Below are 16,998 nucleotides of genomic sequence, written 5' to 3' on the forward strand. Positions count from 1 at the left end.
GTAAGGGACTGGATGCGAGAGCAGAGTCAAGTGTGACACCAAGGCAACAAGCTTGATCTGTCAGTTGGATAGTGGATTTGTTAACAGTGATAGATATGTCAGGAACTGACATTAATCAGGGGAGAGGACATCACTGGAAGCATCGCCATTTTTGGCAGAAGTTTAAACCGCGTTATGTTCGTGGAGATGGGGACGAAGATAGACGATTGAAGATAGCAGATTAAAGATACAAAAGAGAAAAGAAGGGAGAAGATAAAAGATGAAGAAGTTGCAGAAGCAGAAGTGGTTGGCAGAGAAGGTAAGGAAACATTTATAGAATGTGAGAGCGTGAACGAGAGAAAGTGAGTGCATGAACGAGAGAAAGTGAGTGCGTGTCAGGTCCCCGCCGCGGTACTCACCTTGGTCCCACGCAGCGTCCTCCTTCTGACCCACGCCGCCGATATGGCGACACACGAAGAGGGGTCCGACGTGGCAGACCCGCTCACTCCCCGGCTTTGACGGTGCCGCGATCTTCTTCCCGGCATTGTGATCCTCAGGACGGCCGGAACACAACAGTAGGGCTGTCCCAACAGAGACGGAGAACACTTTCCGTCTCTCGCACGCCCTCTAGTGGCTCGCGCGCATACAAATCCTTTTCTTAAAGGCACAGTCTGCAATATTCCCAGGTGTATAGAATCAGGTTAATCTTGACATCAGAGGGAGTATCCCTCCATCCTTCCTATAAATCTGTGTCCTTTAGTTCACTCATTGCTCAGATATACTGTGCTCCCTATGTCATGATTAACTCATATAATGTAGTGGATGCATGGAAGGGTAACCCAGCAGAGGTGGTTAGTTTCTTTGTTTAAGCATTCAATGAGTTAATCTGAGGTTGATTTAATGTGTTTCTTTGTGAATGCCCTCTGTATCTGTTCTGGCTAGAGGTGTCATCTTCCCAAAGGACCCCTGTGGTGATTCATGGCCTAACTGATTAGGATCCTTAGTTATAGGAATTCCATTCCTATCTTAAGTGGCGGGGCTTCCGTCACCTTTACTCCACCATAACTTATTGGCACATCAAAGATGGGACCCAATTCTTGGGGATGGTGTCATATAATCGGTCATGTGGTCAGAGGGGCGTTTCCTTGCAAAAGTCTGATTTAGGGACAATGCAGCGACCTCAAAGCAGAACTCCACGATATTCTGTGATTGGAACAACATCATAAGGAACCATCTGGACTTAAGGAGTTCCCACAGGCCGGCTTATTGGAGAGACTCCAATAAGCCGTCAGGGTCCTGTGTTTAAGTCCCATTGTTTTTGAGATCTGTTTGCTGTTTTATTTTTATTTTGTATGTCTTGTTTTTTGTAATTGTGGAACTGTGTAATCTTTGTATTTTTGTTATTAAAATATTCATAATCTAAGTCTGTCTTTGGGCTCTAGTATCGATATCCACAAACCCTAATAGATGATAACACGTTACCATATTGTTATTAAGTTCTACTGGATATATATATATATATATGTTGTTTGCCCGGGGTGGGTTGATATATATATAGCGATAGATGTTCTAATTCGGATTTCTCACGAATCCGGTATCAAAATCGTGAGTGGTGGCAGACTACCTGGGGGGATACAGGCAGGATTTGGGGGTTAATTTGGTATAGCTTATGCCTTGTTAAGGGGTCAAGTTAGTAAATCCAGAGGCCTGGTGCTATTAACCCCTTCATGCCCACGCCCTCCACACAGTCATGGCTTGGCAAGTAGTCCTGACCGTGACACCCTACGTATATACATCAGTGCTTCCTTATCGTTGTTTCATTGGATATTGACCCTTCACTTGCCTTATCGTGTCTGAACCTTCGCTGCCTGAACTGACCTCTGCTTATCCTGACTTCGTCTACGTCTCATCCCTATCGGTACCTCGCTTTTGATTCACCCACGTCTCCAGCCTTGCATATTGGGCTCCGACTACTAAACCCGACAGTGCGTATGAGAGTGTGAGTGAATGCAAGTGACGGCCCATGTATTTCGGACCAAAAGTTGGACCTTTTTGCTTCATTTTCGTCCAATTTGTGGGGGTTCTGACCTAATTTCGTGGTTTTGTACAAATGGTTGAATTTACCAAAATTAGGTAAATTTAGAGTTCGTATGTATCCGAATGCACAAGTCAAGTCGATATCCTTCTAGAGACGAGGGTCTACAAAACTGTACACAATATTTTAGGTGAGGTATCTGTGGGTAACAAAACACAAAAGAATCACTACCACAAACTTTGACAAAGGCTGGTAGGCATGGAAAAGTTGAAAAATAGTAGCATTTGAAATACCCTGTGTCTAGATTTGAGAAATATATGGTTTATGAGGTAAATTGAAAGTTCAAAGATGTCTCAAATACGACATGGGAACAGGAAGACCAGATGTAAAAATTTCAAGTTGAAAAATGTCCCAAATGTGGCCTTTTAGCCCCCAAACAACCCAACAAACCTATGCATGGGGTATCATTGTACTATCATTGAGATGTTGCTGAACACATATGGGGGGGGGGGTAAAAAAACTATAAAAAAAATCCTACCACAAATGTTGACAACAGCTGGTAGTAGAATTAGTACACGGAAAGAATGAATACACTTGCATTTGCAATATCATGTCTAGTTTTAAAACATATATGGTTTGATTGTTCTAAATTGAATTTGCGGGGTTCAAAGATGTCCCAAATCAGACATGGGTGTAGGATGACAAAATATCAAATTTCCAAGATAAAAACAGAAATGCGCCTGTGCCAAATGTGGCTATTGAGCGCCCAAACAGCACGACAAAGTATTTATAAACTTGTTTAACTAGCTTTAGTAGATTTTTCAAATAAAAGTTAGAAACCTTTTTTGTTGTTTTCATAGTAAATTAGCTGAAATTAAATAATAGCGAGGCATTCAGCAACACACGATTGGCAGCAGGGGCGTGATTTACAAGAGAAAAATGGAGCCCAGATTTCTAATCACAATGTGATTAGTAAAATAAATTAAAAAATAAAGAAATAAGAAAAAAAAATAGTTAAAAAAATAAACAAGCATTTCCAGTTGCAAAAAAGGTCATTTTTATGAGCAACTCCTAAAATTAGTGCTATATCTTCACAAAAATTCTCACATTGGAAGTGTTAAAATACTGACATGTTAAATGTCCATGGGGTATCTAGTTTTAAACAATGCCTCAAAAATAGGACACGGGCACAGACTGACCAGATGTCAAAATTCCAAAAAATGCACACCTCAAATAACCTCACAAACCCATGCATGGGGGATATCACTGTACTCAAGTGTGTTAAAGATATATTTGTCTGAACTTGATCCCTTTGTATTGTGATATGAGGAGCCAAGTACCATTCCTCCTTTTGTATTTAAAATATCTTATTGTGCGCTGTGTTAAAATCTGATTCTCTTTTCCATATAAATATCTGTGCTGTTTTACAAATAAAAGTTAGTTCCTGCTTTACTCTAACACTGGTTTTGTCTAATGATTTAGCACCTCCTGACATAGCTTTTTTAGGAGCTAGGAAGCAGCTTTTGACGGAGGTACTCAGTCAGGGTACCAGGGGTTCCGTCACAGCGACATATTCCAGGAGCGGTGAATTCATACATGAAGTATAAAGTGTGTGATAATAAAAACACACAAAAAATACAAACAAATTACTACCACGAACTTCGACTACGGCTGGTAGTAAAATTAGTGCCTGGAAAGGGTAAAAATACCAGTATCTGAAATACACTGGGGTGTCTAGTTTTCAAACATATATGGTTTGATGGTGTAAATTGAACTGACAATCTTCAATGATGTCACAAATAGGTCATGGGGCAGAATTACCATATAAAAAATGGTTTCGAAATAGCAATAGGCTACTTGTACTTATTGCCCTATATTGCACATTTTTATTTTTTTTTAAAAATGGGTATTTCTAAACTCAGGACAAACAGCAGAGTCTATTTAGCGGGTTTTTCCATTAGATTCCAAAATATTTTTCAAGTAAAAGTCAGAAAATGTTATTTTGCACCATATTTTCTACTTTTTTTTATAGTAAATGATATGATATGATCAAAATAATGGAATCTAATGAAAGCCCTTCTTCTTCTGAAAACACAATATATAACTTGTGTGTGTACAGAAATTGAGAAAGAAGAAAATTACAGCTAAACACGAGCGCCACAGAAATGTTAAACCATTGTTAGAAATGGTACAAAAAATAAAATCAGTCATTGTCACAAAGGGGTTAACAGAACCTGCAGGAGAAGGAGGTTTCTTCAGAACTGAACTGGTAGGAGCTGTCTGTGGGTGAGCACACCACATGGATGCAGGCATCAGAAACAAAAGGATATGATGAATTCTGCAGAATCCCTCCATACATTTGCAAGGGGGACCACAAAAATATTGAAAAAGAAAACTAAGCTTACATTGAAATGTATGTGATGGCTGGAGTGTCCCTTTAACTAAAGATAAAAATGCTGACTCCAAAAAAAAACTAGCTGCAAAAAAATAGAAACGCTTAGTAATAATTAACATTATTATTGTTCTAAGCAGTATTGGTGGCAATTATAATTAAATGTTATACATATGTACTACACAAAGTACACTAGTATGCATTGCACTACTATGCTCTCACCTAAAACATTTAATCTGTCAATGAAACAGTTAATTTGTGTGTGCTAAGGTTTATTTTGACGCCCCAGTTTATATGCTGTATAATAGTTTTACCTTTTACCATGTGCTAATAACCTCTGTTAAAACCATAGGTGTCGCTACAGGGGGGCAATTTCCCCACTAGATTATTCCTTGCCCCCCCACCACTGAATTTGGAACCCCTACCAGCTGCAGGACCAAATGGCACAGCACCATCTAAACACATAGGCAGACTGGGCAGTTGCCAGCAATGTGATTCACCATGAAGCCCATAAAAAACAGTAGCATATCTACAGGAGAGGGGGCGACCAGAGAGGCTCACTCCCCTGGGCCTTTCTTCAAGGCCATGCTAAAGATTATTGTGATCTCCCCAACCAGCCCTGGTCAGCGGCCGGCCGATAAGCAGGGCTAGGTGGGGAGTTCACAATCCCCCTCTAACAAGCCCAACAGTAGGGAGCGCGAGGTGACAGAAATCAGCTTCTATTACGAGGAAACTCGGAGAATTCCCAGGTATGTAGTATAATGTTGTGTCTCGTGTTATGTTTCTTGCCAGTTGTCCTGATATAAATGGGACAGCCTTGATCAGCACACTGTGAAACTTGTCAGTAGCCCTGAGCAATGTCACAATAGATAGACACTTCATTGGTTGCATATGCGAAGTGCCTATTTTACATTGAAACATGGTTTACACATTTGCAGTGGGCATGCCTTGGATTAGGTCATATAATGCAAAACCAGTGCTTGATATGAACAGTGTGACATCAAAAGGGAATATAGAGGTATCTGCAATAAACCGTGTTTTGTTTTATATTCATGTATTGTATTGAAAAATATTGGGGGGGAAATATTGGGGAAAAATATCAGGCCCTTTATGTGTAAATTCCCCAGGGCCCCAAGTACCTTAATCTGGCCTTGTCTGAGAGTTTGGTTGCTGCAGTTTCATGTTGATAAATGATAGACTTGGGACTTAAAAAAGGCGGAATATGGCATTGAGGATACTGTGCTGTTAGTAACAACAGAAGAGAGGGCCTTGGGAGTAATTACTTTTGACAACCTATCTGCCCTGTAGCTCACATTGCAAAGGTGCACATCTAATCCTCTCTCCCAATTTCTTCACAAATTGAACTATTTTTGCTAAAGAATTACATGATAAATAACTTTATTTGCACTTCAATAACGAGTGCATTGAATGAAGCTTAGAAACCTCATGTAGACTTAAAAGTGCTCTCAGATAAACGCATAGCCATGGGAATGTTTTCTAAACCAACTATACTTAGAACATGCACTGTGCTAAAGCAAACAGCCTCAGGTCTTGCTGAATATGTTCTGCTGGTTCGATTTACTAAGGACTAAAAGACAACATACTCAGAAATATTAACGGCCCATAGCAGTAGCGTACCTAGCGGGGGGCGCGGTCCGCACCGGGCGCCGCTCATCAGGGGGGTGCCAACTTGCCGGCACCCCTCCAGAGACGGACAGTAATGTCCGCCGCTGGAGGAGCAGGCTCGCAAGGGAGCGGTATCGGAGGTCTTTAACAGACCTCCGGCTCCCTTGAGTTATTTTAAGCCAGTTCAAGGATCTCCCTTGAACCCGGCTTAAAATCACTCAAGGGAGCCAGAGGTCTGTTAAAGACCTCCGATACCGCTCCCTTGCGATCCGCGCGGCAACACTGAAGCCGCGCCCACCGCTGTCCGTGCCCTCTGAACCGGAAGAAGACAGAAGAACTGAAGAAGAGGAGCGAAGAGCAGGAAAAGGAGCTGTAAGGACAAAAGAGGAAAGGTAGGAAAGCATTCAGTGAGAGTGACAGTGAGAGTGGATTGGTATATGTGTGGATTAGTATATGTGTGGATTGGTATATGTGTGGATTGGTATGTGTGGATTAGTATATGTGTGGATTAGTATGTTTGTGGATTGGTATGTGTGTGGATTGGTATGTGTGTGGATTGGTAAATGTGTGGATTGGTAAGTGTGTGGATTGGTATGTGTGGATTGGTATGTGTGTGAGAGTGATGGGTGTTATGCTGTACCATTTCCAATGTATTTTTCATGATATAATTATGCTCTAAAGTACATCATAACTCCCATCACTCTATACTGTTCCATACAGTGGCAGAGCTGGGAGGCAGAGGCCTTGCACCCCCACCGCAGGACTCCTGAAAGGTAAGTGAACTTCAAAGAGAGAGAGGGTAGATAGTTAGGAGGGGTAGATAGGGAGAAGGGAGTGAGACGGGGTATAGGGGGTAGATAGGGAGAAGGGAGTGAGAAGGGGTAGATAGGGCAGAAGGGAGTGAGAAGGGGTAGATAGGGCAATCATACTCCTATCATGCCAAGTCTGCGAGTGCCTCCTGGAATCTGGGTATGCCTGGGCATGATAGGAATGTGATTGCTGTTAACAATTATATATATATATATATATATATATATTAATATTGTTATTTAATTGTTTTGTCCTATTTTGGTGTGTTACTTACTTTAAATAAAAGTGTTAGATTTTTTTTATGGTGTGTGGGGGGGGGTCATTTTCAGTTGCGGCCAGGTAAATGCTGCATTTTCGGTTTCAGTCCAGAATGCATTTTGGTGCATCCCTACTACTAATGAAGTGGTAGGACTACACCACATCAATGTTTGGGGTTATGCTGCACTATTGTCAATGTCTGGCTCAATGTATAGTGATAGGGATTACGCTGTACCACCGTCAATATGTGCCTCAGTATATAGTGATAGGTGTTATACTGTACCACCGTCATTGTCTGCCTCAGTATATAGTGGTAGGTGTTATGCTGTACCACCGTCAATTTCTGCCTCAGTATATAGTGATAAGTGTTATGCTGTACATATATGCTCAGTATATAATGATAACAGTAATGCTGTACCACCTTCAGTGTCTGCGCCAGTATATAACGGTAGAAGCTATGCAGTTTTAAAGTGTGTGTGTGGGGGGGGGGGGCGGATCCACATACAGGATCCGCCCCGGGTGCCAAATACTCTAGGTACGCCCCTGGCCCATAGGCTTGCTTGATTTTCCTAGCATTGATTATGGTATCCCAAGGAAGAAAAAAGTACTAAAGTGTGCTTAATTTCAAAAGAAATCTAAATAAAAAATATATAGAAAAGGCTTTACCGTCTTGTGTATTACAATTCTATATATATATATATATATATATATATATATATATATATATATATATATAAATAGTATAATATTGTTATAGGGTTGATGGTATTATTTGTGCTTGTGATGCACTCACATATTCCCTAAAGATAGCAGTCCTATCACAGATATGGGGCCATCAGGTATCAGCAATGGATGTTTTCAAGATCTCACCAGCTCCAACTTCTCACCAAATCAAAAAAGGATATGAAAAGCAAGGTCAATAGCAAAATTTTATAGAAATGCTTTTCATTTTAAATGTTGAGTAAATGATCACCCACAGTAAAACCCACTAGTAGAACAGTTCATCAAATATCCAAAGAAATACAAATAATGCACAACTCCAATATTACTATGAGTTTTGCCTTTTGGCGCATTGACCAGGTGGTCAATGTAATTTTAAGTTCACCCTGTCAGTTCATGCCCCTTCTATCATTGAGCAAATATATATTCAGGCTTTGGACTGAAAGAATAAATATTAAGTGCTGGTATACATGCATAAGTGGGAGAGAAGAGCACACAGCTTAACTTGTTTTGCTCCCCAAATGGTGATTAATAACTCCATAAGCTCAAAACATCATTGCACTGATGTTCATCTTTCTTCATTGTATACTTTTCATTATCCGTGTATGTTCACGCCATCCCTTCCACCTTCATAGCCCTCGCTAAATTTGAATTTAAAGTGCCCTTAATATCTTTAAATGGTCTTCAGGTGACATTTACACAAAAAAGGTCCAGCATCTAGATGCAAGCAAGATCTGTCAACATAATTGGCCTACCTGTATATGCATTATATCCCCAGCTGCCTTCCAACTCCATCACAACTCCATCAATGGCGGGGACATGCTCTTGCCTCCTTCCTGGGAGTGATGGTCATCATGGGAACACACCCACAGAATGTAGGACAGCATTCCCCTATGCTGCCACACTCAGGTTGCTGTTGACACCGACCGAAAGTTGACTTGAGGACAGGAGAGCATTAGCAGAGTCTTTCTAGACCCTGCTGGGCTCTCTCTAGTTAATCTCCCTGATGGCTATGGAGCCCTGGTTGCTGATCATTTTGTGCACAAACAGACCAGGAGGAGGGGGAGAAAAACAGAAAGACCTGTGCGTCGAAACGTTGCCTGCGTGAAATAAACTCACCTTATCATTTGAGTGCTGAGCCTCTGCTTCTTTATTTTGGATTTATTGAGGGACTGGTACCCTGGCTCGTGCACCATTTCACTGCCGAGTGCTGCATCCCAACCTTTCTTTTTGTGTATCCTCCTCCATACCTGAAATAGGCCAGGACAGTGAAAGAAAATAAAACCTCTCCCCTCACGAATACCTTCAGTATTTTCTGCCCTTCCTTAACCATTTCGATCTCGGCAGGAAGCATCGCAGAACCGACAGGCGTACCCAGCCAGTACAGGGCGGCCCTTCACATTATGCTTTACCAGGACTTTACTGCAGCTGTCTTCAGTTGTTCGTATGTGGGTCTTTCTGCCTTAAGTTTTGTCTTCAGCAAATAAAATGCTTGCTCGATCGGATTGACATCAGGTGATTGATCTTGCCTTAAAAAACTCCTAGGTTGTTTTGGGTCAATGGCGCTGTATAATCAACTTTGCTGAATTAGGCTGAATCTAAGCATACACTATATCCCTATGTATCCTTTTTTTTAATACTTGAGTCGCTTGGCCCTGTTTGCACATTGGAGGTGTAGGGTGTACCAGGGTGCCGTATGCAGATACACACATCCAGCCCCATGGAACAGGACACTAAGAATTTCCCCCACATTTAGAAAAACATTTAAAGAATTGATCCCTCACAGTACGGAAAGAGATTAAGCCGCAGCAGCAGGCAGGGCATGGCACACGGAAGGCACTGGCAGACAGACTGAATCCCCCATATTAGAAAAAAAGGAACAATAACTGATCCTTCAAAGTAAGAAGGGGCATTGAGGTGCAGGGTGGGGCATATGCCAAGCACTGGCAGACAGACACATCCAACTACAGGACTAAAGATTGATTCTCCTCCCCATGTAAAGAAAAGAATTGATCCCCATAGTAAGGTGCAAGACAAGCATAAGACTGATCCCCTTCCCCATACTAGAATAAAATAATTGATCCCCCCAGAGTAAGGAGGGGCATTGAGGTGCAGGGGCAGGGCATAGGCCAGGCACTGGCAGACACATCCAGCTACACGACTAAATCCCCTACAGCATATTAGATAGGGCATTGAGGCGCAGATTTAGATGCAGGGGCAGCACATATTACAAAAGAGAATAATTGATCCCCCAGAGTAAGGTAGGGCATTGAGGTTTAGAGGTAGGCCTGGGCTTGGTATTGGTCAGGCACTGGTAGACAAGACACATCTAGCCACAAGACCGAATCCCCTCCAAATATTGGGGAAAAAAAGAATTGATTGTCCAGCGTAACAAAGGAGACTGAGCTGCAGCAAAGGCTGGATAGGGCAAGGCATAAGGCAAGCTTTCCCAGACAGAGACATGCAGACTGTACAGGATTGTACAAAACTGCCCCATTGATCCTCTAGAGTAAGGAAGTGCATCCTGGGGGGCAGAGGCAGGGTATAGGCGAGGCACTGGCAGACACACACATCCAGCTATATGCCTGAACCTCCCTGCAATATTAGAGTAATTAAGAAATCATTCCCCAAAGGCATTGAGGTGCAGGGCACATGGCAGGCCAGGCACAGGCAGACATACACATCTAGCTATAAGACGGATCCCCCATATTAGAAAAAAAAAAGAATTGATCTGCAGAGGAAGGTAGGGCATTGAGTTGCATTGGGTAGGGAATAGGCCAGGCACTTTCAGCTACATGACTGAACCCCCAATATTAGAAAAATAACAACTGAGGAAAGGGGTGAGATATTGGGAAAAGGTGAAGAGATAATGAGAAAGGGAAGAGATAATGAATAAGAGATGGGGACAAAGGGGAGAGATCAAGCGAAAGAACAGTGATAGAGACAAAGAGAAGGAAAGATAGAGAAGGGGAAAGGTCATGAGGGATAAGAATAAATGAGGGAGATGGGGAGACGAGAGAGAGAGAGAGAGAGAGAGAGAGAGAGAGAGAGAGAGAGAGAGAGATGGGAAGAAATAGTGAGAAGTATGAGTGGCAATAAGATGTGGGAGATAATGAGAAGTGGGAGAGATGATGAGAAAAGTGAGAGATATATAGAGTGGAGAGAAAGGTAAAAATGTGAGGTAAAGAGAAAGGAGAGAGATGAAATGAAGAGGAAAAGAAGAGATAGTGAGAAAGTGGATGATCATAGAGATGGGAGAGATAAAGGGGACAGTAAATAAACAGAAAGGGGAGAAAGGAGAGAGAGATAAAAGAAAAGGGTGAGAGTAAAAGTAGACATAAAGAGAAAGGGTGAACGATACAGAGAACAAAGAGAGAGAAAGGGGAGGATCAAAGAGAATGTGATACATAAATAAAAAAAGGAGATAATGAAATTATGAGAAAGGGTAATTTCTATGTGTGTATTTTGACAGTCTTTCCATTACTGTTACTGTTTTAGGCCTTAAGGGTATAGACTGAATAAAGTGTGCGTGAGCCAGACTGATAGGAGAGCACTGTGGGTGAAATCTGGGTGCTGGCTAAATCATGTGGATGCAATCTGGGTGTGTATAATCCGGGTGTTGGGGCGAGTCGTTGTGTATTATATAGTTATATAGATTGCTGGAGACGCCAGTATATTAAAGGGAAAAAATGCAGGTGAAAAGCCTAAAGAACTGTTGACATACATGGAACAAATAATAATCAAGGAGGAGAATATAAAACGACATGAAGAGTATGGCGAGGGTAGGAAGAAGCCACAGTGGGAATAGCCGAGGCACCCAGAGCAGGAGAACAAGGTATGGCCCTGGAGGGTACAAGCGCAGACTGATAGAGGGACAATACTGTGCAGAGGTGGCGACCAGGGAGATCAGCCTGCAGCCTGGAGAAGAAGGAAGGGCCTCCCATCTCCACTCCTCCCTCTCCCATCCTCCTCTCCTCCCTCTCCTTCTCCTGGCCGGTGCCGCCGTCACTCTGAAGCCGGGAGCTGACGGGAGGTTAGAGGCCGCTGGGGATCTGTATCTTTTTTCGGGCGGTGCACCACAAATAGACGGGATCCGTGGCAGAGCAGCCGGACAGCGCGTGGAAGGTGAGTGCGGGTTGTGGGGATGTGGAGGCCTGGAGAGAGGAGGCGGCTGACAGGGGGCCTTGGTTGCCGTGGCTCAGGCTGTGCCTTGGGAATGGAGCAGACAGGAGCAGGATGTGTGCTTCAGGGTGTGGGTGGGTTGCATTAAAATGACTTGTAATTCATGATTTAGAGCGGCTTTCCTGTATGCTGCGATGGGGTGATGTTGCAGCGGTCAGGCTGCGGTGTAGGGATCCTGGATGGGGGTTGTAGGCTGTAATACAGTATTACGCTGGCCGGGCGTTATGCTATAGACAATGATGTATATTATAGTAACACAGTGTGATACCAACGCAGTGTAACACTCGTGTGTCTTGGAATAGGATCTCCCATAGATGATCAATTGAATTCCTGTGTATTGTAATGCTGTGTTGGGTATCAGGGATTGCTTCATATTGTTACAGGGTTTTAGGATTGAGAAAATATCATGTTTTGTGTATATATCGTCCAGGCTGCTGGATAAGCCTATGTGCAGCTAGCAGTCCATAAATATCTATAAAAGTGCTAACCTAAATCTGTATTTTTCTACTACAGGCAGTCTAATTAGATTTCCATAGGGCTGATACAGGCTGATAGGACACACACCAAACTATAAGCTGCTAGGCTGCTATCATTTCAACAGATGTATTCTTGGAAGATAACATATGCATAATATGGGGTTTGTCCATAGAGGTCTTCTGGGTTAATTGAGATGTTGTAGGACAGGCAAGCATGTGTACTCAGAGATATATTGGGTATAAAGTTTTGCCACTGCTGTGTTACACCATGCACTGCATGCATCAGGGTTGCTGGGTACTTGTGAGCCCCAGTCTCACAGGCACCTGGGGGTCTCACAGGTTTCTTGGCTGTGCCATGTAGGTGACACGAGTCCTTTGATGTTTCACTGGTTTTGGGTTGTCTGGGGTGTTTGCATTTCTCCAGCTGTGATGTTTATAAGGTGTCTACACTCCCAGGTTTTTATTTCTAAATGTTTTTGTTGTCTTCTGGCTGATCTGCCAAGTCATTCCACCAGTGAGTTTGTCTAGCATGGTTGTAGGGGGTGGTGACAGTTTTGGCTAATATGGAGTCTTTTAATTTCAGTATCATCATTATCCTCTGGCACTTTTTTGTCCTTTTGGATGGGGCGGGGGCAGGATAGAGCAAGCTCACATTTCCATTGCTGGAGGGCTTTGCAATGCATTGCTGCTCCCTTTTGGCAGATAGTGTTTAAGTAAACATATATGCTTTTGTGTCTTTTTTTTATTTCTGGGTTTTTTCTTGTTATATTGAAAAAAGTAGTTTTAGCCAGCTCTTCTCCCCCTGCAGACTGAAGCTGTAATTTCCCTAGGTGGCACATGACGGTCTAAGAAATGTATAGGGGTGCTCATTGCTGATGCATATTTCAACAAATACTTATTTAAGGACAATCCCTTTCTTTCATATATCTAATATTCCTTGCATTTTATCCATATTTTCAAACCATGTTTGATATTTCATCTTCAGCACATGGATAGTTCAGTAAAATTTTTGTGCCTAAGAACTAAAGAAATCAACTTCAACAGGTCTACATTGTATTATCAATCAAAATCTCTTATCTTCATCAGTTGTTTGAGGAAAATAAGTTGCTTTATAGTATGATTGTATCTTAAATGTTGCTGCTATATAGTGCGGCCATAACATTTGTTAATCGGTGTTTTTGCTGTGATTGAATTTAATCTGAAATATTTTAGATTTTTTTTTTCAGCAATACATCACAATCGCGTACACTATTTAGACAGTTTGGGTGTGTCACAAGTTATTTTTAATGGAGTTCTGTAACACTTTCCAAAGTATCTTGCAGCCGCTTTTTGTGGTCAGTGCCTGCTAAAAACTTGAAACCAGTCATCGGCTCTCTTAGCTCATTTTCTTAAACTCATCCCAGATGAGTGGGCTTTTTAGCACCTGTGTACACTACACGGCAGGAAAGCAAACCGAATAGAATATAATGCATGCCTCCAGCTGTTTAAATAATTGTCATTACTTTACACATAATTGTCGGGTGGCGGGAATTATATATTTTTTTCCGATTTACTATAATCTTCCTACCTTGTGGATATGTTTGGTCTACTTACACCTTGTATGAGAAGATTTATAATCAAACAAATCCAGCTGCAAAATGTTAACTGCATTGTACATTTTTCTGCACAGGTGTATTCAACCCAGGAATCTGAATATGTATGCTTGTAGGTGGTGCACTCCCCTAGTTTGTATATATTTGCATATTGAAAGTCCATGTGTAATAAAGAAATGTCTATTTTGCCCATTTTGGGTTCTTCAGTTTTAGGTTGGGAAGAACTCAATGATTCATAATGTGTCTTTATTAAATAAACATGACTTAAGAACAATTTCCTTTTATGCTTGACTCATAAGAGGATTGCATATCTGTACTCTGAAGGAGTGTCTCTAACAACAACGGGTGTTCATTATGAAATTGGTGCTACTGTTGCTTCTGACATAAGTGGTATTGTGGTGGTGCTCATACTTTTTGGTGACAATAGTCATTGCTGTTGGATTTTAAAGCAAAACTCCAGCCATCAAATGCACTTTAATGCATATGATAGCTGCGTGCTTCCTGGACATTGTATGCCACGTTAATGCATATGATAGCTACGTGCTTCCTGGACATTGTATGCCACGTTAATGCATATGATAGCTACGTGCTTCCTGGACATCTTATGCACTTTAGCACTTTAATGCATGTGATAGCTGCGTGCTAACTGAACATCAAATGCACTCTAATGCATATGATAGCTGCATGCTTCATGAAAATGAAGTTGCCTGTTTTATAAATGACTGGGGGATTCTGCAGAGTTCCCCCGACAGCATTTGCCTTCTTTTCCACTTTCCCAGCCCAGTGCCCTGCAGACGATGCAGTCTGCCAAATGCATCTCCCTGCATGCAGGCGTTTTTTGGGACCCTAATGCACGTGTAAAGTCTTCTTATTGGTTTCAATGGAACAACTGTGCTTTTCTGTTACCGATTTGACAGTGTCTTTTCTCTTATTTTGGAAAAATTCAGACTAAAGTACTCACAGATTACTTTAACATGCATTCTTCTATAGCAGGAGTGTCCAAGTGTTTTTCTGCAGTGGCCTTTTAGCTTTAAAATTCATATTAACACAGGGTTAATATGTCATTCTATCAATACAAAGTCAGTCCACTAACCAATTAAAACAAGTTTAGCCAAATAAAAATGCACAAGGCTGGAGCACACTATGGGTACAAGCTGGATTTAAGCTGGCACACGCTGGAGGCAGGGCCGGATTAAAAGCATCACGGGCCTGGTCCTGAGGATTTTTGGTGGCCATTTTATGGACACCCAAACACACACACACACACACACCAGGACAGGCTCTGCCACATCAACACCCAAACACACACCAGGACAGGCTCTGACACACCAACACCCAAACTCACACACACAACAGGGCAGGCTCTGCCACACCGACACCCAATCACACACAGGCTCTGCCACATTGACAGCCAACCACACACACCAGGACATGTTCTGTCACACCGACACCCAGACACACACACCAGGACAAGCGCTGCCACACATTGCACTGTGGGGGGTCTGGATCTTAGTGTTGTTATCCAACCTCTGTTTGAGTTCAGTTTATAAGATGAAGAGCATTTTTCAGAGCATTTGCTCGGGAAAAAACACTCCTCTTATATTCGATAAAATCCATTCAACTAATCGATAATGAAATTCGTTGGCAACGATTTTCATTATCGATTTTATCGCTTAGTTGTTGCAGCCCTAATACAGTACTATCATGAAATTAATAAATGACCGTTTTCTGCTGATGCCAACCCTTTCTACTTAATCTTCATGGGGCTGTGGATTTTATTCGTTAAGGTTTCATGGCTGACATTCAAGTCCGTAGCCTTTACTGTCACTGAATGCCTCTCTTCTTGATCTGGTTTAATGGATGCAAAGGTTTAAGAGAATGAAGATCTTATAGAGCGGAAACATTTTGCAATATATATTTTTTGCGTTGTACAATACCAGAGCCGATTTCATAAGTTGACAGTGGATCATCTTGATTTGTTTGTGTCCTTTGGGCAGCAATTAAGTTAATGTTTCTAGAAATCCCTGTCTCATAATGCTATTCGTGCAGTGAAGCAATCTGTTTACACATTAGCTGAAAACACTTTAAGCTAATAACCATCCTGCCACGTATGTTAAAGGCAGTATATATACAAATACTGTAGTTATAATTGTCATTTTGTGTGCATTTCCATTTCCAATAGACTACCTAAAACTTTAATGTGTGATACTTGTCCATAAATCAATATTCACCATGAAAATTATTTTGGTAAGTATTACTTGTGCCTCTGTCTGGACTACCGTATATGGATCTGTTTACTACTGTGGTAATATGTTTTGTTTGTTCTTGTGAGCATAAGAGTAGAGTGAAATGTGATGTAATTGGCATATGGATCTGGCAGCTGCTTCCTTTTTTCTTAACATACCCAAATACTATAATACGTAACAATAGAATATGGTCTTGTTGCTCCGTTACCAAAGCAGATGCAGGCTTTCCTGAGATTCATTGACACAAAGGGGAAAAAACATCATTTGTGTTATTAAATATTACTCTCTCGTAGAGCAAAGTAATTTGAGTTGGATCCCACTCTGTGTCCATAATTGGGGCAATGATTGAATCTATATCCTCAGGTCTAGTCATTAACAACCAGTCATATGCAGACACATTAGGGTAGGCAGTAAACTCACGCAGCTCATCTCATTGTATGGAAGAGCTCTTAATGCAGTGTGTAGAATTAGATTAAACCTCCATGAAAGCTGGCAATTGTGTGTGTTCTTTTTTCTTTCTCTTCTTTTCGTGTACATAATGTGATTATTTTATTTTCTGCTCAGCTTTTAGAATGGGGGGGGCATCATCCAAATCAAGCAGTGGTTTCTTGTGTGTGGCTTGCAGTTTGTGAATTTTCTACGGAGCATACTAACAAGCCAGCCTTTTGTATGACTACTTTAC

At 41.7% G+C, this 16,998-nt stretch overlaps 1 protein-coding gene across 3 annotated transcripts in view; it reads left to right on the forward strand.

Moving 5' to 3' along the window:
• The first annotated feature begins 11,780 nt into the window (after positions 1-11,780).
• Positions 11,781-16,998, forward strand: part of RAPH1 (Ras association (RalGDS/AF-6) and pleckstrin homology domains 1) — a 73,320-nt gene continuing 68,102 nt past the window's right edge. The window contains exon 1 of one of the 3 annotated variants that reach the window (XM_053471820.1): positions 11,781-11,945. The gene's annotated coding sequence lies outside the window, so the exon portion shown is untranslated. The remainder of the gene's footprint in view (positions 11,946-16,998) is intronic. The other 2 variants (XM_053471818.1, XM_053471819.1) reach the window with 2 other exon arrangements.

Source organism: Spea bombifrons, chromosome 7 (assembly GCF_027358695.1).
Source record: "Spea bombifrons isolate aSpeBom1 chromosome 7, aSpeBom1.2.pri, whole genome shotgun sequence".
NCBI classification, from domain to species: domain Eukaryota; kingdom Metazoa; phylum Chordata; class Amphibia; order Anura; family Pelobatidae; genus Spea; species Spea bombifrons.